Raw genomic sequence first — 27,382 nt, forward strand, 5'->3', positions numbered from 1 at the left:
GGTTGTAGAGCAAAACGGAGAACACCATTGTGTTCGTGAGAGTCTCATCTTTCCATAGAGGGTCATAATAGTAGGCCAAAACCTTTCAGACGCTACAGATTATTTTGTGAGAAGACAGAGTTTCGGGAGGTCTCATGCTAATTAGATTTCCGCGGTGGTGTGGACATCGACTCTAGGGGGTTTTAAGAACCCTAGAAAAATAATGCTATTACTGTCTGTGACAGTCAGATGATTTAAATTGGGTTATAACACAGATTATATCATCCATTGCCTTCATGTCTGTACAACCTGTTTTAAGCAAATTCACATTCTGCTGAAATTTATAGTAAAATATTGTGTAACAGAATGCTTTAAAAATGTTTTTCATTCACTCATATAAGAAGCTATTATATGATAAGCCATTAAATATGGAATTCATATCACCAACAAAAACAGACACTATATCTCTCAACATACCACCCTGTGTTAGAGCTACACTCCTAACTTTGATTTCTATTTCAACCTGCTCTAAGACTCAGGTTGACGTTTATTGGGATGAGTCTTGTCCTGGAGGCAGAACTGAGTGATTTCCACTAGATGGGCCAGCTGCAAAGTCAAAATTGGCTATATTTTTGTTTTCATGAAAACAAAAATGAGTTTTTTAGTCTTCATTTAAGTTTAGGGTTAGGCATTAAGGTTAGCTTTGTGGTTAAGTTTAGGGTTAGGTTTACAATCAGATTGTATTACTAATCAGCTAGTGACCACTCTGCAGAGCTGCCTTCAGAACAAGATTCATTACAAAAAATGCTAACCTGCCTCTAAGACCCCCACCACCCTGGACCTAACCCCTCCACCCCTCCCTTGTCCCTTGGTAATCACTGAACCCAGAGATGTTTAATTACACTCCATTATAAAGGACATCATGAAAGGAATATGGCTCATTGCCACTGCAGCTTGGCTACAGACAGCCAGCCAGGCTGGCTAGCTGACGTGGACGACAGGTCTTCATTTCTCCAGTTAATCTCCTTTTGTTTGGGCTTCATCGGGGCTGGATTGGAACCAGTGGGTCTTTCATGAGAAACTTGGGCATGCAACTCTTCTCCTGCTATTCTTGGATCCTGATGATTTGCTTTTATGAAGTGTCTGGAGGTCAGCTTTTTGACATAAAAGCGTAACACATGGGACGATGTTAGTATTTACCGGCCTCGCTTTGCCTTGAATGAGACTCTGGCGTTGAGCGCCTACCACGTTTCCTGTCTGGCGAAGGAAGTAGACAAGAGCAATCACCAGGAAATGAGACACGCGAACCACAAAACTGATTGCTTTGGTCTATTGTATTCTCAAGATCTTAAGAGACCAATGGCAAATATTTCCCCCCATTATTGTGATTAGCATTATGGTCAATGTAAGGGCTTATCGCAAACGCCATATATTTCATTATGGGCTAGGGAGAGAGAGAGAAAGCCAAACAGAAAGGCATGATTTCTCTTTGTTATTGCACGGCCCCTGCCACCCAAACCTCTTTGTGCTCAACAGGCCATGACAGTGCACACAGAGCCAATTCGAGCGTGACACTATTGTGGCTGAATGTGTCCGGATGGCTCATCCTGGGGATGTGATATGCTGGAATGGGGTTGTGTGTCAGGAACCAAGGAGGGTGGTTCATCCCCTAAACAGGATCAGACCAAATCCTATAGGTAGATTTCCAGGGAGACGGGATTAGCCATATTCCCACAACTCCAGGGACCAATCAATAGGATCAACACAGATGCTACATAGCCATGTGTTGATAGGGTTAAATGGGTGCAATATAAGGGTCACTTCACCCCTCTATCACCAATCATAGGTTGGAAATAGAAGGTATTTCAGAGACAGGCATTGGTGGATCTAATACATAACAAAATGCAGAAAGACTTTATTTTCTGTATTTATTTCCATCTATGTAGTGTTGATGAAAAAAAAATCATTTGCACTATATTATACAGCACTGGCATTACAATGCTAACATAAGGTACATCATTTTTGCAATGCAGATGAAGGTTTCTTTCTGACAAAGCTGGGTTGACAAATGTGGTTTTGTGGTTCTTTCTTCCGGATAACACTCATTTTCTATGGTAATTTTATTATTTGCTTTGTTTATTTGCAGATTTCTGTCTCATGGCAACACTGAGTCTATGATCCTTTTGTTTTTGGAAGCAGCACATAGCTGCCTATCATTATAACTAAATATATTCATCACATGTAATTATATTGGCATGCCCCCAACAGAGACCATTTGACTCCAAATTATTGTTTGTGTGTTTGTCTCGGGGCGTATTCATTTATTTGATTTATTTGCACCAAAGAAAACAAGTGATAGACAACAATACAGATAAAAACTAATATGAAAAACGGTGTGCAGGTGTGGTTTTAAGCCTAAGGGCTTAGACCAAATAATTAATGAAAATGTTATAGCATTGTATTGAAAATAGGCAAATTCCATTTGGTCACCTTTTTTTTCTTTTTTTTCCTATTCAGTCGGCTTAATTTGATTTTTTATTATGTTGCCATTTCAATTAAAGCTGTCAGTAGGCCTATGATGATTGGCGAATGCCCTCTATGGTTTTATTAGCAGCAATACATTGTCCAACTAGATACTCAAAATTATGTTTTATTCATAATTGCACACTTGCTTTATTTTCTCTTAAAAGGTGGTGAATTGGTTTGACATCTAATATAAATGTATAAAATATATAATATAAAATGTAATACGGCTGAAAATAACACATTGTTGAATGTAGTATCAGATATCCCAAATAAACAATTAATTCAATATAATTACATGGTTTGGTTCCGTGCATCAACATCTTGCAAAGATAAAACATTTATTCAGTACCCCATAAACTACTTTGCATTATTGCTTCCCATTGCTGTACCTTTTATTTAGATGGACATCACTCTCAACCCACTGGGCACACACTGGTTGAATCAACGTTGTTTCAACATCATTTCAACTAAATTACGCTGAACCAACGTAGAATAGATGTTGAATTGACATCTGTGCCCAGTGGAAAACATATTTTTTCTTTGCTCAGGACTAGCTACCCCAGCTCCTTAAAACACTTTATACTTGATCACGCTCGATGGAGATAGGGCAGACAACTTCACTCTCAGACAGGTGGCCAAAATATCAGGCAAACTTTCCCCTCAGTTTCGCTGTCCTCAGCCAAATGTGGAAGGCACTGCTTGCTTATGGCCTGGCAGAAATTGAATGTCAGTGGCTTGTTTACTTTAGACGCTTTATTGCTGACTCTGGCAACCTAGTGCCAAACGGTGGTCCTTCGCCCCACCATCCGCCTGCTTCCTTTGCATAACATATTTCACACATTGGTGTTCCCATTATAACCCTCCAAAGCCCCTGTGTCATCCCATTCAAAAGTTTAAACACACAGCAGCCTATTTGGCTTGTCTGTATTGACACAGACCCACACTAAAAGCCCTTGTGCAACTACTCAGAGTGTCTCAGAAAGGACATTTGTGTGGAGAAAATATCCCCCAGCTTTCACAGAGGAAGCACTACAAGTTCTCACCAAACTGCAATGGAAGTATGTTTTCAAGGCCTGTGTTACTATGAATGTGTTTTTACCCAGGGATGTGTTTCCTGTTCCCTGCCTGCTAGCTGCTACTGCTTGGAAACTGTTCTAGTGTAAGTTGTCTGAACGCTTTAAACTGAAGGTTTCTATCTAGCCTCTGCCTGATACTGTCTGACCTACTTTCTGTTAATCTAACCAGCAAGCCACGTTGATAAAGAGACTAGACCAATTTTTCCTTAATATGTTATTCTCACAACGCAAAGCAAAGTAACATTAATGTACATAGGGTTAGTGTGGTACTGTAGATGCAGGGCTTAACACACAAAGAAAAATGCCAGCCTCAGATAAAGCCTCCAGTTGATTCGTGCAGAATTCTCCTTAACTGTCTGCCTTGTTTCCCCTCCTGAATACTTGACATTCCCTAGTCTGTGCAGAGCCTCAAATTAAGTAGCATCAGCACAAGCAGGCCTGGCAACTTATGAATAGGGTCAGTTAGATTTCAAATATCTTCTGATGAAAAGAGGCTGGAGCTGTGGTCGGAGACTGGAGCAGCTCCCGGCTGTTCTACAAAGGCAAGCTTTCAAAAGAGGGAAGATGAGGGATGGTGAGCACTTTTTGTAGTTAGTCCTTCACAAAACCGAGATAGAGTGAGGGGAGAGAGGATGACGGAGAGAGAGCGAGAGCGAGAGAGAGCGAGAGCGAGCAAGAGAGAGCAAGAGAGAGCAAGAGAGAGCAAGAGAGAGCAAGAGAGAGAAAGAGAGAGAAAGAGAGAGAAAGAGAAAGAAAGAAAGAAAGAAAGAAAGAAAGAAAGAAAGAAAGAAAGAAAGAAAGAAAGAAAGAAAGAAAGAAAGAAAGAAAGAAAGAAAGAAAGAAAGAAAGAAAGAAAGAAAGAAAGAAAGAAAGGCTCAATAGCATGTCTGATAAGCCCTGTAAAATGCCAGGCCATTTTACAAAGAAACAGGTGTTTGGTGGTTTAAGGTTTCAGACAGAGGGGATGACGGGATAATGGGATGTTGACATTCATGGATGACAAAGGGGGAACTGTTCATGGACATTATGTTGTTTTAAGAGAAAACATGCATAGAAGATTAAAGAATAAAGAGCCAAAGAATGATGGCAGCTATGAAATATTTTCATTATAATCCGAAAAATATTTAGCCTTGACTTGGTACATATCCCAAAATATGTCTCCCATGATTAACAATATGGTACCAAAAGCATAGTTTTGGTTTAGTAAGGATTGTAGTTAGGATTGTAGTGTTGTTGGTAGTAGGTTTGGTCATTGGTAGTCTGTTTGAAAAATGTCAAAAAATACTGTATATCTTCAAATTGAAGGAAACTCAATACATTGGAAACTTCTGCCCAGAGTTGAAGCATTACTGTTCTTAAGTGTCACGTGTTGACAGGTGAAAGGCTTTACCTTCACAGCTCATTAAGCAAAGGTCTTCGTCAATTTTGTTGTCCTCTTACCACACAAGACTCTTCCATTTTTTGATTGTGTTTATGTTGCTAATGGACCAGCAAATGTTAGTTGAGGTGCATTGTAAGAATGGCGCCGGAGATGGCTGCCGTTTTACGGGCTCCTAACCAATTGTGCTATTTTGTGTGTTTTTTCATGTTGTTTGTAACTTCTTTTGTACATAATGTTTCTCTTATGACCGAAAAGAGCTTCTGGATGTCAGAATAGCGATTACTCACCTTGAACTGGACAAATTTTTTTTCTTTAATGAGTCGGACGCGAAGGATTTACTCCAGATACCCGACCAGGCCCAAATACCTGTCATTCGCATGAAGAGAAGACGCTGATACAGGGGACGCAGGTCCAGGTGCCTTGTGAGAATTTGTCGGTGAGTGGGTAACCTGTCTCTACCATCCGTCCTATTGGCCAACGTGCAATCATTGGAGAATAAACTGGATGAACTACGTTCAAGACTATCCTACCAACGGGACATTAAAAACTGTAATATCTTATGTTTCACAGAGTCGTGGCTGAACGATGACATGGATAATATACAGTTGGCTGGTTTTTCCGCGCATCGGCAAGAGAGCACAGATACCTCTGGTAAGACAAGGGGTGGCGGTCTGTGTCTATTTGTCAGTAACATCTGGTGCACGAAATCAAATATTAAGGAAGCCTCAAGGTAATTCTCGCCTGAGGTAGAGTATCTCATGATAAGCTGTAGACCACACTATCTACCAAGAGAGTTTTCATCTAGATTTTTCGTAGCTGTCTATTTACCACCACAAACCGATGCTGGCACTAAGACCGCACTCAACGAGCTGTATAAAGCCATAAGCAAACAAGAAAATGCTCATCCAGAGGCGGAGCTCCTAGTGGCCGGGAACTTTAATGCAGGGAAACTTAAATCAGTTTTACCTCATTTCTACCAGCATGTTACATGTCCAACAAGAGGAAAAGAAACTGTAGACCACCTTTACTCCACACACAGAGACGCGTACAAACCTCTCCCTCGCCCTCAATTTGGCAAATCTGACCATAATTCTATCCTCCTGATTTCTGCTTACAAGCAAAAACTAAAGAAAGAAGTACCAGTGACTCGCTCAATACGGAAGTGGTCAGATGTTGGTTAAGGGCTTGTAAGTAAGCATTTCATGGTAAGGTCTACACCTGTTGTATTCGGCGCATGTGACAAATAAAATGTGATTTGATTTGATTCTTGCAATGTTTCTAGGGAAACCCTGGTTGGAATGCAACTCATCCGGAAACCCAGATAAAATCTAATCTAATTTTATTGGTACAGTATGATGGACTATGTGCATCAGCAGGGCTTGGGGGAATATACTGTAGTGGTGCATCAACAATAATTTAGCTATTCAAAATATGTGAATATGAGAACATGTATAGTCGTGTCAATTACGAATGGTGTCCAGACAGAGAGGAAAGAAAACAACTTATCAGGCTGGCCTCTAAGCTAATGCTAGAACAGCAGAAAAACGTGCTAGATATTTTCCCCAACAACAATCATTCCCTCACCAAAGTTCAGAGTGATTATACTTCCAGCTGGGATAGCTAGCATTAACCATGAAGAACAGTGTGGCCAGGATGTACACAAAATGGTTTCTGGGGCACTGCTCTATCCCCTCTGTGACTTTTACTGTTATCTCTCAGGGGTGTGTTCTGTTAATTAATGGCAATCCTACAACGGCAGGAAACTGCCGCCAGGCTAAAAGGGTAGCAGCTGGTAGGCAAGAGGTTCGCTCCAACCGCCGCTCCCATTAATGTGGCATGGAAACTTGTTTTAGGCATCGCCACAGCGTGTTTACGACTCCCGATCTCTCCCAGAAGGTGGGATATGGACGGAGAAAACAGAAAGCAGCTGTCTATGAAACCCTGTGGATATGAGTCAGCAAATACTGTACCTTTATAAATGGTTGCTTTCAAGGACAGTAACTGTATATGCAGTGCAGCTCCCTGTACCATGAACTAATTAAACATAACAAGTGCTGTGGGTTTCATCTTTTTAAGATGTTTTCAGACTAGAGAATAAGAGCGTGATGTGACAAGGTTGTTCATTTGTCTTTTTCTGAAATTGGCATGGTGGTCCATTTCACCCTCTAAGAAGTTTTTGCAATGGTTGTTCATTTCCACACTCCCTACGGTCATTTGGGTAGCGTACTTTACTTACAGTCATGCAAAGGGACTAGACAGATCATAAAAACAAGATAACAGATCGAGTGCATTTTCATCACAAGTTCAAAGGATTGAAACCACATACTACCACCCCCTCCTCCTCACCGCAACCCATTGAAATGTGTTTGTCTGATTTCTACTGAAAGCCTTCAATGAACCTGAAAGCGACTTCCAAAATTATAAATAACCTCATTATTCCATCTGATGCATGATGGGAAAGTGGCCCGACATGCACACATCCAATCAATGTCTCTGGAAAGATCAAAGGTGTCTGAGGACACTAATACAAATCTCTGAGGATTAACTCCGGATGAAACCTCACAGGAATTTCAGCAGTTCTGAGGTTAAATCCTGAAGTGAAATCCAGTGATGAGGAAAAGGGAACTATACAACAATAACTAAAACAGTAGGTACACCTCAATGAAACAGTGCATAAGGCTATTTCTATAATCATGTTATCTCGATAACTTTGATTATAATTTCAGAAATGTAATTGTGTGTTGTTATGCGTATGTTTTTCTAACTGTAAATATTAGGGCTGTTTGTTGCTGTGTGTGCTTCAATTTTTTCCCAAACCAAGCTTTTTTCTATTCCTTCCGTAGACCAGAACTTTTAACTTGCTACCAAATGTCTTCTGAAAGTCAAACTGAACATCCATCAACTAATCACTTGTCAATTCGTCAGAGATTAGCGAACACCATGACAGTAATAACACTGTTGTTAGAAATGTTAGACTAAGCGAAATTTTGTTCTCCTCATGTTAGCTGTCAACATCAATTTAGTGTACAAAGGAGCATCTGTGTGCCCTGGAAAATAGACTTGTGCTCTTTTTATTTTGGGAGAACAAAGCAAGAACAGGTGGATTTCAGCAAACATTGTGTCATGTACATGCTCAGAGACTGGGTTCAATTACATTGACTTCCCTGGCACTTCAGACAAAGCATTTGTTAATTTTGTCAACAAAAATAGTGACTAAAATATTTGTCAAACACCTTTTTTTCAGTGGCAATTGACGAGACTATAACTGACTAAATAGACCCAGAAAAAATGACAGCAAAACTAAAAGGATTTTTCATTTCATTTGACTAAAACGAGACAAGAAAAAATTACCTCTGTGACTAAAATCTGACTGCTAAATAGAATAGACAAGAGTTTTTGGAGAGATTGAGAGCTTTTCAGTGATAAGTATAATTAATACTAGCAGCACAGATGTGCAGCGCAGTTCTGTTCAGCAGTGGGAAGGACCCCTCACACCCGGCAAACACAGCCTACATCAGCTGGTGAGCTGGGGGGGAGCAAGCGATGAGTGTGGGTAGACATGCAGACAGCTCCGCTCTGCTTCCGATTATAGCCTACATATTGCGCAGGTGACTCTCTTGCTTCACCACCAGCCTTCTAGTTAGCTACCCTTTCCCTGGTTAAGAAACACAAGCTGGTTTACAAAATTAAAGACAATAGCAGCATTGAGTTCAATAGTAAAACAACAGTCTAGCTATGTTCTTCTCTTTCCTCAGAGAAAACGGCTTGATTCTAGCTCTTAGCTACCGTTCAAAAGACATGACCCATAATACCGGCGCTAAAAATGATTATTTCTGTCGTGCATTGGCGGCCGCATTTTACATTCATAAAGCATTCTAAAACTAGGCTACTTGCAGACCGGAACGTTAACCATTTGTTTAGGCTACACCTTGTTCAGTCATGTTACCTCATTAGCTAGCTATAGCTAATAACCTGGGGCATGTTCAGCAGGACGCAAAGTTTTGGAACGTTCAGATATAAATATGCTATATAGAACAAACATGCCTCTCTGACGTCGGCTCTATTCATGGAATTTCTATCTACAATGTTCGAGAACGTTTTGCAACTGAACGTTGCCCTGGTAACATTACCAGTAGCCTATATGCAAACATTTGGTGTCACAGAAAGAAAGGAAAAGGGATAGCAAACAATTGATTGACTAAATTCATCTTGCCACTAGACTATATCTGACTGGGTAAATAACTTTATTTCGAGTAATGTAGACCCAGTGACTCAGACTCGAGCACTTGGACCAGGACTCGAACACTGGCTCTCGAACTTCAGCCATAGAGACTCGTGACTCGACTCGTGACTCGGACTTGGACTCAGACTTTAGCACAGGGGACTTGGGACTCGATTTGGACTACATCACTGGATGAACAGTCATTAGCCCCCGTTCTACTTTTGGACATCAACGTGGCTGCCGGGCATCTGTAGAACATTGATAACAATAGAAATGACGCTACCTAGTGATGGAGGTGCATCCCGTACTATTTTGCCAATACTTTGCAGCACCATCTGGTGATTGTGCTTCTCTCTCTCTCTCTATCTCTCTCTGCTTGTGTGTTTCTGTTAGTTGTGTATGTAATGTGTAATATCTATGTAGGCTGAATTAGGAATTTACATGACCAGATATTTCTTATATAATATAATATTATTATTATATGTGTTTGTCATATTTCTGCTGTTGGGAAGAGAATAGGATGTTATGCAGAAAACAAATGTTGGTAGGACAAGGCTATGTATGTTTGTGCACATGGAAGTCAGTGAATTGTGTTTACTATAGGTTAATGAGGCAATACAATGTGATGTGACTAAAATGTGACAAGAATTGAAGGGCATTTAGCTGACTAAAATGGCCCAATGTTTTCGTCATTTTTGACAACAGCTAGATTAAATCATTATTCAACTGACAAAAATGTGACTTAATTATATTTTAGTCAAAATGACTAAGACTAGACTAAATCTAAAAAAGATTGCCAAAATTAACACTGAGACAAACAGATTATACAACACTCACCTCATAGACAATACAGCATTGAAGGGCTTAATCATTTTATGGGAAATGAAGAATACTGTAGGTAATATATTACAAATACTTCACAATGCATGTAAGTAGGCTTCATCAATACGGGAACAATATGACCCGTTTTTTATGAGAGGCAAAAGTGTGCCAGTGTGCTAACACTCTAAGCACTGAAATGTGTGCAGAACCGATTCCCTCCCCACCAGTCCAATATCCACAATTGTGCACTCACTCATCCGTAAGAGAACCCCCAATCGGCAGTCTGGGCTGCTGCGCTATCTAAGTTACAAGTTGTGACAAGCCCTGATGGCTCCTGACTCTCAGGCAAGGGTATTTATTAGAGTCTATTCAGCTCCATGTCTTGCAAAAATAAACACAGTGCCAGGCAGCAGCAAAAGTGCTGACAGTGAGAATAGTTTCCAGGTTGGAATAAATCAGTCTGAACTGCCCTAGGATACCGCAGCTAAGCGCTAACCCCGCTAGCTCTGTGGAGCCCCAGTCCTCCACCCTTCCTTTCCAGTTGACTTCAGGTGCAGTCATTTGCAGAATAAACAGTTGTGTCAATGCTGCTGGAGAGAGAGAGCAAGAGAGAGACAGAGAGACAGAGAGAATGAGAGAATGAGAGCGAGAGAGCGAGAGAGCGAGAGAGCGAGAGAGCGAGAGAGAGAGAGAGAGAGAGAGAGAATGGTGTCTGAAGTCTGAACAGGAAGGAATGAGTATTCCAGTGATGGAGTAGAAGAGAGAAAAGAGCAAGTGGTTCAGTGAAAATGTTAAAGAGCAACTGCCCCTAAAAACCAACTTCTCATTTAGAAAGCAGCTTATGTGGCATCGATATGAATCAAAAACATTCTACTATCCAAAGTGTAAATAGAATCATTTTGGTCATAAAGTCAGTCTCGTCCAAAACAGACTTTTGTGAGACTTGTGGTCGTGAATGCATCACAACGTAAATTAAGGTTGGGTTTGTTGCAATCCTACCCACTTTCCCACAGCTGGCAGCACACAAGTAATCATCAATTCGGAGTGCAGCTGCATGCGACCCAATCGTAATGCCCGTGGTAAATTTGGATTGACTTTGGATATCCCTATGGGGCTAGTTAAGGACCATCGGTAAATTACACAATGCACATGGACAAAATGTTAAAATTCCAATAGCTCCAAATTACAATTACTTAAAAACCTCAAACCAACTATAAATTGTAGAAATTCATATACAAATATTGAAAGCATTTAATGATAAAACATGAAAATATTTTCTCATTTCCATTGTGTAATTTATTGACGGTCCCTAACTAGCCCCATTGATAGGCTATCCAAAGTCAAACCAGTCGCACACCAGCCGGCTGAAGCTAATAATTTGACTAACTTTTCCCACCTGTGAACATCCACATCAAACACCCCGGAACCATGTGCAAACATTTAGTATGCATGGAAAGGGTCCACCTGATGGTCATTGTAAAGCAATTCTCCATCCACATTACCTTGTATGCATCCTCCATATGCACTGTTTAGCTAGCTCATCGTTTACAATGGGAAAAGTGAATTGGAAAATAAGTTTGAAGTTTCTTCACCTGTCTGTGTCTCATAAAATAAACAAACAAAAAACTCCATAACTTGAAAGCCCTGATTGCTAAGGTCATCTTAAGACATCAGACTTGAAAATCTGTTCAGACATTTTGGCACAGTGACTCACTACCCAAACCAGACGCAACTGGTTTCAAGTGGCCAAGAGATGTCATGTGATCTCCTACTTCTATCTAGTGGACGAACTGGGAATCAGACAGAGGATATATTTACATCAATGGGTCGGTGGAGACTTCAGCTTTCTCCTCATATGTATATCATTCCTGTAAGACGACAAATAAAGGTATGTTTTTGTGCATGTTTAGAACGCCACCATTAGGTAAAAGATCTGAGCTTTTATTTAATTGTTTTATACCTTGAAACAGTAATTGGTGACATATTTTATCTCAAACCTAGACTTTCAAATCTCTTATTCCCCGACAATTGTAAATTGTAAAAACTAACTGTAAATCTGTAGTTGTCACATTGTTTCTGACACCTTTATCTGAATCCTACAGTTCTTACCTTTCTAACTGTAGTAAGCATGTGTTTGTAGGACTTATTGTTTTGTTTGCAACGCCAGGGTTGTGGGTTCTATTCCCACGGGGGGTATGAAACAAACAAAAAATATATATATATATATATATAATGTATGCACTCACTAACTGTAAGTCGCTCTGGATAAGAGCGTCTGCTAAAATGACTAAAATTTTAATTTTTTTAATGAAACCAAAAAGTACTTTATGAGGTTAGTATAAAATATGATACATCATCTAGAAAATGCCACCAGAGGGGGTCAGAGTTCAACCCCCTCTATCTCTCTCGGGTTAGGACTAAGCTTCTCTTCCTTTATATATATTTATTAAAATATTAATATCATACAGTGGACAGCTAAGCCTATAGGCCTATGCATGCAATGCCCTGATACATGTAGTGCTCAAATCTCTGACAGCTGAACCGTGAGGTGGACAATTATTATTTTAGGAAGGTACACTAAAAAACAATTAAAAAATTGGCTATGAAGTTTTGCATATGCTACACATCGAAACACAAGGAACACTGTTTTTGTAATTTGTTATAGCTGTTTCTAAGGAAACGTAAATGTGGCCAACATCCCTCGTTTATTGATGGCGCAGGCTGCACCAGGTCAGATTTGAATGCATATCAATGTCCTTTAAATATCTAAACTGTCTGGTAAATTTAAATCTTCCCTGTCATATTGTCCGGCGCCAAATTGTCCTGAAGGAAACTCTAAAATGGCATATTGTTTTAATTAAGATTTTAGAATATTTGCATGAAAATTGTCGCCAATTGGATGGAAACCTAGCTATAGACACCCTAAAGACTCTGGCAAGTGCGCTAGTCCAGTGGCACTTTGATTATGCCTGCACATAATGTTTCACCAGCAGCCCCAAACATCTATAGAATAAGCTACCAGCCAAACAAGCTTGTAAGAATTTAACTTAAAGTCCCCCCTCATACTCATCTAGAGATTGAGCATTTTTTTCGTCTCTATCTCTGTAATGTGTCTGTATCACTGTAATTGTATATGTACTTATGTAAAAACTAGAGAACACAATGGAAATAAGTCTCCAACTTTATTGTGCAATCCCGGTCACTTTAAAAAATCTTTGTGTATATATGTATTTATTTTTTACTGACAAATGAAATCAATCAATCCAAACTGTGCAGCGGCCAATTGATGAATGGAAAGAGACATCTGTTACAAAACACAAAAAAGTTTAATGACGTTCGGAGATTGTCAAGCCAAGCCTTCAATACTGGGTAAGCCTAAAAGCTGGTCACTGATGTATTTTCTGTTTGTCGAGATTTACGTAGTCTATTTATTGTGGTGTTGAAATCGCAAACCATGATATTGAAGTGCCCGAAGTTGGTATGCTTTGTTTATTGGTTTTGTGGTGCATTGGCACAGAAACCTGTTAATTGCATATATTTTATATAATTATAAATATGGTATCAAAATGTTGAAAATCTTATTTCCCCCTAGCTGATCATTGTCTGCAGCCAGCTCTTATCGTAGTGTAATGAAACAGGAAGGGAGAGTGAGCTTGTCTGTGGTGGTCAGCAAACCCTCAACCTTCTGGTCCATAGCTCTGTGTGGCATTGACTGTGCCACAAAAGCATGCTGAAGTGGCAAAGTCGATATCCACGTTTATAAAGACAATGTCGCTACAGTTATTGTTATTTTTGGTTGTAAACATTATTTTGAGTTAATTCTATGAGCGGGAGGGTGTTCAAGTTATTTTACAGTACAAGGGGAGGGTCATATGAAAATATGTTTTATGTTGGGGGGGGGGGGGCGGTGCATATTGGGAGGTGGGTGCATTTAATTTCTTTATGACACCTTGAGTTGAGCCAGCCTTAACTTTAGGCTATTGACTGTATTACACATGTAGTATTGAATTGTGTTTGGTTGACAGCGCAAATAGCCTACATCTCCTTTAAATGTTGATATCTACTGCTTGTACTGTATAGTTCCATCTGAGCCACTCGCTTAATTCCATTCTTTAATTTTAATTTTTGGTTGAGTTGGAGTCGGGAGACGTGAATCCAACATTTAATTAGTTAACTTGTCGACAAGTTAATAGGCTATTTATTGTATTTCAAAAGTGATATTGAATTGATATCAACATTTGAAGGAGATTAATCTTCTGCTTGGATAGTTCCATAATTCCAGTTTGTCTGCAAATTAATAATTGATATGTTCGATTCACATCTCCATCTCAACCAAAAATCTAAGTTAAAGAATAGGACTAAATCAGATCAAAAATGTAATGCACTTCAAGTAAAGTTTTATTTTATTCAGTCCTGTTCTTTAACTTTGATTTTAGGTTGAGATGGAGACGTGAATTCAACATATCAATTGTTAATTTGTAGACAAACTGGAATTAAAGCCAGACTAAGTCAGTGGCACAGATGGAACTATCCAAGCAGAAGATACATCTCCTTCAAATATTGATATTTGGTTGCGTTGACAACCAAACACAATTCAAATGAGTAAATATTGTAGCGACCTTAAATCAACACCTAGCAACCTTGTCAAGAGGTTCAGACCTCTTGGTGTTACCGTTAAGGTGTTGGCCTGACAATTGTGGGACCTGGGTTCAAATCCCAGTTGGGACTACCCAGGAATTCGCTGAAATATCATTACCTTTGACATCAACCAGAGCTTGAAACTCTAAGCCTGATGTGTTGTCTATATTCTGTTGAATTGAAACAATAGCTGATGACTTAACAAATGCTATAGGCCAAAATAGCATCATTGCTCTGTTAAACCTACCCATTGGATTGACTTCGATAGCAACAGTAAGTCTATTTAGTTTTTAAGTGAAGATCTCTCAACAATATTTCTCACAATAGCACATTGGTAATAGTCAGTGACAAATCAAGAGCTTGGGACTATAAGGTTCTATTGGCATTTTTGTCAAAATTTCATTATTGACATAGCCTTGTTCTGTTCAATGTTCTTTACCTATATACAGTGGGGAAAAAAGTATTTAGTCAGCCACCAATTGTGCAAATTCTCCCACTTAAAAAGATGAGAGAGGCCTGTAATTTTCATCATAGGTACACGTCAACTATGACAGACAAAATGAGAAAAAAAAATCCAGAAAATCACATTGTAGGATTTTTTATGAATTTATTTTCAAATTAAGGTGGAAAATAAGTATTTGGTCAATAACAAAAGTTTCTCAATACTTTGTTATATACCCTTTGTTGGCAATGACACAGGTCAAACGTTTTCTGTAAGTCTTCACAAGGTTTTCACACACTGTTGCTGGTATTTTGGCCCATTCCTCCATGCAGATCTCCTCTAGAGCAGTGATGTTTTGGGGCTGTCGCTGGGCAACACGGACTTTCAACTCCCTCCAAAGATTTTCTATGGGGTTGAGATCTGGAGACTGGCTAGGCCACTCCAGGACCTTGAAATGCTTCTTATGAAGCCACTCCTTCGTTGCCCGGGCGGTGTGTTTGGGATCATTGTCATGCTGAAAGACCCATCCACGTTTCATCTTCAATGCCCTTGCTGATGGAAGGAGGTTTTCACTCAAAATCTCATGATACATGGCCCCATTCATTCTTTCCTTTACACGGATCAGTCGTCCTGGTCCCTTTGCAGAAAAACAGCCCCAAAGCATGATGTTTCCACCCCCATGCTTCACAGTAGGTATGGTGTTCTTTGGATGCAACTCAGCATTCTTTGTCCTCCAAACACAACGAGTTGAGTTTTTACCAAAAAGTTCTATTTTGGTTTCATCTGACCATATGACATTCTCCCAATCCTCTTCTGGATCATCCAAATGCACTCTAGCAAACTTCAGACTGGCCTGGACATGTACTGGCTTAAGCAGGGGGACACGTCTGGCACTGCAGGATTTGAGTCCCTGGCGGCGTAGTGTGTTACTGATGGTAGGCTTTGTTACTTTGGTCCCAGCTCTCTGCAGGTCATTCACTAGGTCCCCCCGTGTGGTTCTGGGATTTTTGCTCACCGTTCTTGTGATCATTTTGACCCCACGGGGTGAGATCTTGCGTGGAGCCCCAGATCGAGGGAGATTATCAGTGGTCTTGTATGTCTTCCATTTCCTAATAATTGCTCCCACAGTTGATTTCTTCAAACCAAGCTGCTTACCTATTGCAGATTCAGTCTTCCCAGCCTGGTGCAGGTCTACAATTTTGTTTCTGGTGTCCTTTGACAGCTCTTTGGTCTTGGCCATAGTGGAGTTTGGAGTGTGACTGTTTGAGGTTGTGGACAGGTGTCTTTTATACTGATAACAAGTTCAAACAGGTGCCATTAATACAGGTAACGAGTGGAGGACAGAGGAGCCTCTTAAAGAAGAAACAGCACGGTTAGTGAGAGCCAGAAATCTTGCTTGTTTGTAGGTGACCAAATACTTATTTTCCACCATAATTTGCAAATAAATTCATTAAAAATTCTACAATGTGATTTTCTGGATTTTCTTTCCTCAATTTGTCTGTCATAGTTGACGTGTACCTATGATGAAAATTACAGGCCTCTCTCATCTTTTTAAGTGGGAGAACTTGCACAATTGGTGGCTGACTAAATACTTTTTTTCCCCACTGTAGTACTCTAAATACCCCCAATTTGTGTTGTTAAGTTCAAAAGAATACAAGATCAAACTTGCTGACACCATTCAAACTAATTAGGGTTCAGAACTTTAAAGCCAAATATCTCAGAATCATCTTTTTGCAGATAGAATATTATAGTCCCAAGCTCTCTATGGGTGACCAAAGGGTAGCTGTAGATATATCAATTAGTCAGTAGGAGATGCTCCCCAGCCTATAGTTTTTTTTCTTCTGAAAGTGGATATAACGTTGAAGATCTGATGTTGTTTTTAAGGGACAAATTCAACATATTTATACAAGTTTTGTGTATGTTGAAATATGGTTATCATGATGACAGGGGAGAGTGGGGTAAGTTGAGCAATTTTTTACATTCAGCATCACTCCATCAAGGGAAATATAGTATTATTTCTAACGACATATATTTCAGGACGTTGTCTCTACCTGGAAATATTTAGAATACATGTAAATATTACAGTTTTGAAAGCATAGCTTGACCAAAACGGTATGGGTTAAATTGAGCTGTGGGACAAATCGGCTACAAATATCTGTATTGAATAAAAAATTACCACTACCTTCTTAAAACCATGTCTATCCGTATTTCACAAACACAATTAAACACAATCATATTTTTTGTATTTTAATCATATAATCATGTATTTTAATAATCTTTTAACACAGGCTTAACACCTAACAAACACTTTGTACTTTTTAAAACACTTTTAACATAGGTCAGGCCCTGTTGCTACCTCATATCCCAGATAATGCCTTGCATTATGCCTGGGAAGAACACTTACATTTGCTCAACTTGCTACTGGCTCCACCATTGGCTCATCTTACCCCATTGCCATTGGCCCACTTTTCACTTTCATGCTAGGTTTAGGACCTCATATTGAAGCTTATAGAGACCCCAACTGATGTATAGGACAATCTTAAAGGGAATTTCACCCTGGGGGAATCTGGGCTTGTTTATATAATATATAATGTCCGAGGTATTTCTAGGTCAGTGAGATGTGTTTCACACATAATTGCCCAGGAGGAAGGCAGGTCTGGGTTTCGCGCGCTGAATGATACACCCTATGATGGCTTCCAGTGGCCTTTCACTCCACCCATTCCATTGGTGGCTGAATTACATCACATGTGCACTTACTGCACTACAGAAAACCCGCTAACCAAACAACAATGCAGGGCATGCTCACCAAATTAAAGGGCAACTACACTCAGGGGATGACCTCAAAAGTCATCCCCTGATGTGGTTTAAGCATTGTTCTGTTTTTTCTATAAATAAAGTGTGAAACCAGAAAAAAATTGTCAAATCCGAAACCTGTAAAAACAAAACCAAGAAAATGGAATTTTGGAGAAAAAAAAACAGAAGTAGGCAAAACATTAAACTGATTTTAAAAGGCCCTAGCAAAGTTTTTGGGGAAGTTGAGGTCAGGTCCAATATGGACTATTCACCCAAGAGGGAAAGCGGTTGGGCAATCCTAGAAATGTTTTAGTGAAATATAATATATACAATTTAGCAGAAGCTTTTATGCAAAGCGACTTACATTCATGCGTGAATACATCTTACGTATGGGTGGTCCCGGGAATCTAACCCAATATCTTGGCGTTGCAATGCTCTACCAAGATGCATGACAGGGTTATAAATGCTTTGTGAAGCCTCAATTTAATATGATTTATAAGGCCTTTATTAGCAGTGCTTATGCCACCCTTTATAAACCACAGGTTTATGTCATATTTGACATAGTGGGTTATGTCACATTTCACATTGGTGGTTATGTCACACAGTTGTGCCACATTTATGAACCCTTTATAAAGCATGACATATGGTTACAGATGATTTGTAACACATTTATGTAGTGTTTATGAAGGCTTTATTAAGGCTTAATGAAGCTTTTATTAGCTGCACGTCATTTAAAGCGGGACCTAAATATCTTCTGGGAATCCATAAAGGCAGACACATTTCGAGGATTGATAAAAAAAGATCCATATTTATTTTATGGACTTTTATCCGGCTTCAGTACACTGGCAATGGTGTTTGGCATGGTGGGCTGTGGAAGCAGAATGCTTGTGGCGAATGGTCTTGTTCCGTCTGCGGTGTACGGCCAGCTGGATAAGACTGCCGGAAGTGGTGTAGAGCTCGTAGATCTTAACCATCATCTGTTTGGACCTCTTGCAGAAGATTTGCTCCTGGAAAGACATGGTTGTAGTGTTGCCATTTTACACTTCTTGTGGAAGGGACGTAGGACAGCACGCATTTGTTGGTAAAGGTGTCAACTGATTGGGACCTAAGTGTTTAGAGACAGACTAGTGTATTGTTTAGGGACAATGAGGGATATTGGGAGCTGCTTTTGAGAGGAAAGATCAGTCAACACAATATGTATTGTTGTGAATGGGAGATTGAGGAGAAATGGCACATTTCAATTGTTCTCATACACAACAATACATGTACTGTCTCTAAGCACAACCTGTTATGTGGGCAGCTTGTCTCTCCCTTTTCTGTTTCCCTTCCTCCTTGTTTTGTCCCCTCTTTGTCTGTTGTATCTGTATGTGTGTTTGTCCCCATTATGTGGGTGTGTCTGGAGTGGATCGGGGGGCGTGCTCAGGATCTGCCTCTCCTGTGCAGCTGCGGGTTGTTTCCAGTGATTCCTGCCTACGCAGCTGCATCCTATTCTCTCATCAACCTGCACTACTAATTCCTGGGCATGGCTCTCCACCGGCGCCAGATCGTTGTTCTTACTAGAGCGGTAACTTGGCTCACCAGTAAAGTTAAATTGTCTTTGTCTTCAGCCTGGCTCTTTACTCTCCTTAACCTGTCGTTTGTTTTGTCTTCAGTTCAGACATACCTGCCTGCCTTCCTGCCTGCCTGCCTCAGCCTCTCCTTCCTCCGGAGCCGACTAGCCCACTCTGTTCCTTTTCTTCAGTTGTTTTTGGACTAAGACAAATTGAACTTTTATTAAAATAATTTTTGTTTCTTCCACTCCCTTAGTCGTGTTTTGTTTCTCTGAGTGCTGGGTTTAACCATAGCATAACACAACCAAAACCCCCTTCCTCATCTCAGAGACTTATCTGTGAACCTTCCCCGTCCCATTGACTTTAACAGATCATTCTTGTCAATAGTAGCCCTTGGCAGAGAATTAGGTGGTTGTGTCATTACTGATGTAGTCTTGATTTTATACCTTTCAGTGTCACTTGCTCATTTTTGTCCCACAATCTTGTTGCGCTCCATAACCACAAGGTTTGTCCCCTCCCTCATGCTCGTATTTTTCAGCAGGGCCTGTGGAAGGAGTCCAGATAACCAGATAACCTGAGTTTTAAAAAGAGAAAAGTGTAGACTTTTCTTGAAGGTACAGTACTCTGTGGTGCTCAGGCTACATCTAACTACCTGTAACCCTATAACACAAACCCATACAAAAACTACCCAATTCATGTTCATGCCATGCTGCCTGTAAATCGAGCTGTCTTATCAGTCAGCTTGTAAATATTTTTGCCTATTTCCTTCACCTTGTGCAGAGCTAGGTGTTGGAAACACATGCTGGAAACACACAACAATACACAATTTAAACACCCCACTAATTGTATCGATCTCTGTTAGACTGGCTAGCTTAGCACACCTAACATGGACATTTCAATATTGTCATCTTGCTGTTAGCTAGTTAGCGTCACTATATTGGCAACAAGATTGCTAGCCAGCTGAGAACCAACTAACCAACCACTGACAATTTATACACATTCATCAATACTACCAACACACCTAGAGCGAGTTAGCTATATCAACAGTTATATTTTTAATAAGTGTTTAATAAGTGTTTTCTAGACAAGGGTGGAATAGATGGCTACCAGATTGAGTTACTCTTCATTGCTAACATTAGCTAGCTTACATTAGCTAACATTAGTCAAAGATGGAACAAACAGACAAACCTGTTTACTCTGCTGAAGGTAGCTACCAGTCTAGCAGTGACTACCATGACATAGGTGAAATTGATTGAGAGTGTGATTCCAGAAGACAGCTAGCTATATGATTTAGCTGATGGCTTCCTTCACGAAAAAAGATTGCAGTCAGAGTGCAGTATAACTGCAGTATAACTGCAGTTAGAGTGCAATATAACTGCAGTATTCGGCAAATACTGCATCCAAAATAACACTGTTTTTTTTTTTGTGCAGTAATTTTGCAGTGTAACTGCAGTTAGAGTGCAGTAAACCTCTTTTGTAAGGGTTTCAGAGTTCAATACAGGACTGTAACATTAGTTAGCTAATTTACCTAGTCCAGCTATCGTTGCGTTACCTCTAAAGAAAATCTTCAGTTTTGTTGTAAAGGGAGAAAACGATGGTATCGCATCATTTCTCAGCTGTCATCAAATGGATTCCCCATCCATTCAGCCTGAAAATCCCTAACATATGGAATTGTTTTAAGATGATCATACCAAGGATCATTTAGCTATTTGATTTTGAATTTTAAGACCCCTTAATGTATAAAAACCCAAATAAATATTGGATAAAACATTGAATTTGGCATAACTGCTATTAGCCAATAGAAAAGCATTGAATAACAGATTCATTACATGGAACAACACATAGTCCCCCAAAAAATGTTAATTAGATTTCCGCTAAGGGTTAAAGTATATACACTACATGACTAAAAGTATGTGAACACCTGCTCGAACATCTCATTCCAAAATCATGGGCATTAAAATGGAGTTCGTCCCCCTTTTCTGCTATAACAGACTCCACTCTTCAGGGAAGGCTTTCCACTAAACGTTGGAACATTTCTGCGGGGATTTGCTTCCATTCAGCCACGAGCATTAGTGAGGTCGGGCACTGATGTTGGGCGATTAGGCCTGGATCGCAGTCAGCGTTTCAATTCATCCCAAAGGTGTTCGATGGGGTTGAAGTCAGGGCTCTGTGCAGGCCAGTCAAGTTCTTCCACACCGATCTTGACAAACCATTTCTGTAAGCCCCAGACCATTATTACTCCTCCACCAAACTTTATAGTTGGCACTATGCATTCGGGCAGGTAGCGTTCTCCTGGCATCCACCAAACCCAGATTCGTCCATCGGACTGCCAGATTGTGAAGCTCCCTACGAACAGTTGTTGTGCGGGCATTGCTTCCAGAGGCAGTTTGGAACTCGGTAGTGAGTGTTGCAACTGAGGACAGTCGATTGTTACGCACTACGCGCTTCAGCACTTGGTGGTCCCTTTTCTGTGAGCTTGTGTGGCCTACCACTTCGCGGTTGAGCCGTTGTTGCTCTTAGACATTTCATCTTCACATTAACAACACTTACAGTTGACCGGGTCAGCTCTAGCAAGGCAGAAATTTAATGGTGCCACGTCAAAAGTCACTGAGCTCTTCAGTAAGGCAATTCTACTGACAATGCTTGTCTATGGAGATTGCATGGCTGTGTGCTCGATTTTATACACCTGTCAGCAACGGGTATGGCTGAAATAGCCGAATCCACTAATTTGAAGGGGTGTCCACATACTCTTGTATATACAGTGCCTTGCAAAAGTATTCATGCCCCTTGGCGTTTTTACTATTTTGATGCATTACATCCTGTCATTTAAATTGATTTTTATTTGGATTTCATGTAATGGACATACACAAAATAGTCCAAATTGGTTAAGTGAAATAAAAAAATCTAAAAAATTAATAACTGAAAAGTGGTGCGTGCATATGTATTCACCCCCTTTGCCATGAAGCCCCTAAATAAGATCTGGTGCAACCAATTACCTTCAGAAGTCACATAATTAGTTAAATAAAGTCCACCTGTGTGCAATCTAAGTGTCACGTGATCTGGCACATGATCTCAGTATATATACACCTGTTCTGAAAGGCCCCAGAGTCTACAACACCACTAAGCAAGGGGCACCACCAAGCAAGCAGCACCATGAAGACAAAGGAGCTCTCCAAACAGGTGAGGGACAAAGTTGTGGAGGAGTACAGATCAGGGTTGGGTTATAAAAAAAATATCAGATACTTTGAACATCCCACGGAGCACCATTAAATCCATTATAAAAAATGGAAAGAATATGACATCACAACAAACCTGCCAAGAGAGGGCCACCCACCAAAACTCATGGACCAGGCAAGGAGGGCATTAATCAGAGAGGCAACAAAGAGACCAAAGATAACCCTGAAGGAGCTGCAAAGCTCCACAGAGGAGATTGGAGTATCTGTCCATAGGACCACTTTAAGCCGTACACTCCACAGAGCTGGGCTTTATGGAAGAGTGGTCAGAAAAAAGCCATTGCTTAAAGAAGAAAATAAGCAAACACGGTTGGTCTTCGCCAAAAGCCATGTGGGAGACTCCCCAAACATATGGAAGAAGGTACTCTGGTCAGATGAGACTAAAATTGAGCTTTTTGGCCATCAAGGAAAACACTATGTCTGACGTAAACCCAACACCTCTCATCACCCCGAGAACACCATCCCCACAGTGAAGCATGGTGGTGGCAGCATCATGCGGTGGGGATGTTTTTTATCGGCAGGGACTGGGAAACTGGTCAGAATTGAAGGAATGATGGATGGCGCTAAATACAGGGAAATTCTTGAGGGAAACCTGTTTCAGTCTTCCGGAGATTTGAGACTGGGATGGAGGTTCACCTTCCAGCAGGACAATGACCCTAAGCATACTGCTAAAGCAACACTTGAGTGGTTTAAGGGGAAACATTTATATGTTTTGGAATGGCCTAGTCAAAGACCAGACCTCAATCCAATTGAGAATCTGTGGTATGATTTAAAGATTGCTGTACACCAGCAGAACCCATCCAACTTGAAGGAGCTGGAGCAGTTTTGCCTTGAAGAATGGGCAAAAATCCCAGTGGCTAGATGTGCCAAGTTTATAGAGACATACCCCAAGAGACTTGCAGCTGTAATTGCAGCAAAAGGTGGCTCTACAAAGTATTGACTTTGAGGGGGTGGGGGTTGGGGGGGGGGGGGGTTCGAATAGTTATGCACGCTCCAGTTTTCAGTTTTTTTGTCTTATTTCTTGTTTGTTTCACGATATAAAATATGTTGCATCTTCAAAGTGGTAGGCATGTTGTGTAAATGAAATGATACAAACCCCCAAAAATCAATTTTAATTCCAGGATGTAAGGCAATAAAATGCCAAGGGGGGTGAATACTTTCGCAAGCCACTGTTTAGTGTACTTTGCTTTAGACATAAGCATAATGAAACCTCTAACACAATATAGTAATTTGCCTTAGTGAAAATCTGTTTTTTTGGACCTAACTTGGTTATCACTTTTTCCATGTGGTATCTTCCTTCATAGACTCCATTAAATGACGACCTCTTCCTAAATATTTGGTCAAATTATTAATTTTGTGTATGGTTTCCTAGAAACAAGGGTGGCTCAATTTACCCCACTCTCCCTTAATCCTGTGGTTGAAATTTCACCCTCAAAACAACAGTTAATTACTTCTCAAATCCAATGTATTTTCCACGTAGATTCCACGTCACAATACTTCGACAAATTACGTAGAAACAATGTTGATTCAACCAGTTTGTGCCCAATGGGAAGAGACTTTTGTCAAATTAACATAACAAGTTGATTTTTTTTGCATTTTAGCTAACCCTAACCCCTTTTCTAACCTTAATGTAATCCTCCTAACCTGCTACGTTAATTATCTTAACCTGATGCGTAAGTTCTCCTAACCTTATATGAAAAGTCAAATCTGAAGTTAGTTTGACAAAAGCTGGATCCCTTCTAGCCGGTCACTACCCCTCTTTTAAAGGTCGAATGCAGACATTTTTATCGCAATATCAAATCATTTCTCTGTAACAATTAAGTGTGATTGTTTTCAATAAAAATTGCCAAAAATAGCTTCTTAGTAAAGAGCAGTTTCTCAAGCAAGAATTTTGCTAGGACTGTCTGGGAGTGGTCTGAGTGGGGAGGGGAAAACAGAAAACTAGCTGTGATTGGCAGAGAGGTTTGGAACTCTCTTTCTTATTAGTCTATTAATTAATTTACCGCATGGTGATGTCACCATGGAAGGCCAAAAATTGGAGGCAGTCTTTTCAAACAGCTCTTACACTTAAAGGGCATTATCATCATTTTCACAATTTCACAGTATTACTCCAACCTCATAGTGTGGACGTACATACAAAACATTCATTCATAACTTCTTCACCGACATCACTATGGTGGGTTTATGCTTTATAGTTTACAATTGCACTTTCATATTAGTACATCATTTTGCTTTATTTGAACGAATGATAGCTAGCTACCAATTGGCTGGAACAGTTTCCCCAAAAGTGAACGATGTGTTTTTCTTGCTAGACAACCAACAACGTCAATACCACTATCAAGACAATCTACTAAATTTACCTGAATGAAATATATGAAACAGATCATGACTAGATTTAATCTAATTTGAATAAATAATACCTGTATACTGTCAATCACTGAGATGAATGATTTGCGTTTAGATGAACAAGATCAGATTAACTGAGCCTAGCCTACCCTTCCCCCTCCTTTTCAGTGACTGTGATGTGCAACAACAAAAAAAGCTAACCAATACTTCAATGATCATGCCTAAATACATTGATATGCATGATATTGTATGTATGTGAGTTGTACAGTAGTAGACCTAGCTGCATAAACTTGGGCTCCCGAGTGGCGCAGTGGTCTAAGGCACTGCATCTCAGTGCTTGAGGTGTCACTACAGACCCCCTGGTTCGATTCCAGGCTGTATCACAACCGGCCGTGATTGGGAGTCCCATAGGGTGGTGCACCATTGGCCCAGCGTCGTCTGGGTTTGGCCGGTGTAGGCCGTTATTGTAAATGACCTGTGCCTGTATATTGTTGGAGTATCCCGTACCATGTATTGCCAGGGTAGATAGTTTCCCCTGTGCCTGTTTTCATGTGTCGCTATCCAGCGCTATTGTGTACGACGGAATAAACTCTGTATTCGGTGATTTACCCTCCTGTGCCTGACTCCTTCTATCACACTCATCACAGTATGATATGGTGTGAGTTGTACAATAGACCTACTGTATGTATGTGTGTGTGCATCGCTCTCTCGCTCTCTCTCTCCCAATGTGATAACCTTTTCTCTTCTAAAAACTTTATTTGTTATCAGCGTTGCTTGCTTCATTAAAAACTGTTAATCTGATGGATTTTGGATGTCCTGGCTCTTCACCATATTATTCTGGAGTCATACTTACACACCCAGTCTCATTACTTTGCGTGAATTATATTTCTGAACTTTAAACAATGCAACATTTCAATATGAAATAATTTGTTTAGCTTCTTTCTATTCTGTGGCTGCATGAAATAGCGAATATAACATGAATTCAGCAAATACATTACTTCGTCTTTCTCTCTCTCTCTCTCTCTCTCTCTCACTCTCTCTCTCTCTCCGTTGCTGTGTTTCCCTGCCCCCTCTCTCTCCCCTATTTCTGTCTCTCTCTTTCTCTCACTTTCTGTCACTCTCTCTTTCTTAGAATACTAATGTGCTAATGCTATGTTGGCATAGTGTGAGGATGGGTCAACAGTGACAGGAACTGTTGAATGTGCTAATGGATGCTCAGACTTCGTCACAGTGCTACTGTTACACTGCCCTCAAGAGGATGGGGGGCTCAGCTTATAGCCTATGCAAGCCCCGGCATGGACCATATGGGCCATAGTCTTTCCATACGTGTAATACACCACGAAGAGAGCAGGACGCCTTCTGCATGTAAAACACAGCAATGGCTCAGGAGAAACACAGACATAATAACAAGTCATGCACATTGTGCGCACATAATGCTGTTATGTTGGTTGGCACAGTGCAGACATTTTTGGTTTAAAGGAACATTCTATAAACACATTGAAATGTTAATACAAACATAAGCTAGAATACGTCCTCATCTGTGGTTTAATCGAAAAACAGAGAGGGTTAGACACTGGTTACAGGGCTAACACAAGTTTGCAATTCCTTCTTCTTGAAAAAAATTATCAATAATAGTACTTCAGGAAAGATCACAAAAAGTTGAAATTCCGGGCTGGAATTTCAAACATGAGCATATCATTGGCTAGGACTTGGAACTGATTGAAGCTTTTCATTCATAAATCTTGAAAGAAAAGCATGAGCACAAACATATGGAAGAGCTTTGCCTGCACCATGTCCACGTGACTGTAGTATTATCTATAGCAGAGCTCCGAATTGGGAGGGAGGCTCGGGCTCATAAGGTTTCACTACACTAAAGACATTATGTTTTCGATGCACATAACCAAAAGGGAAAAAACCCTGGCAGCAAAGATATCTTGAGAGGCTATTCCACATATGGAGACAATTATTTTAAAAGTGTTTTCCAGCAATTCCCTCAGTCTCTGAAAATTGTTGAATTGCGGTCTTCCCCTCCAGTTCCTCTCTATTCATTCCTTCCCAAGTGGTACGTGCAGGCGGCCATTCTCCAGCCTCATGCCTGAACCCAATCTAATCTAGATGATTATCTCTTTCTCTCCAGCACAAAACAACCCTTGATTGGTGAGTCTCAAGGTCTTGTTTCAAACACTCTCAGACAAAAAGGGCCTTACCAGAAGACAGACCTCCCTTCGACTTTGATCAAATGTCTTTATTTTTAGCCCTTAGAAGCAGACTAAAGATATTGTCAGAAATGTCTAAAAAAAAAATCCCAAACATGCACTACGTTGCAACAGTTCTTGTGTAATGTCAGGCTGATTTATCGTAAAGCAGAGTACGA

The sequence above is a fragment of the Coregonus lavaretus genome (assembly GCF_964263955.1).
Source record: "Coregonus lavaretus genome assembly, chromosome: 29".
In the NCBI taxonomy this organism is placed as follows: Eukaryota; Metazoa; Chordata; class Actinopteri; order Salmoniformes; family Salmonidae; genus Coregonus; species Coregonus lavaretus.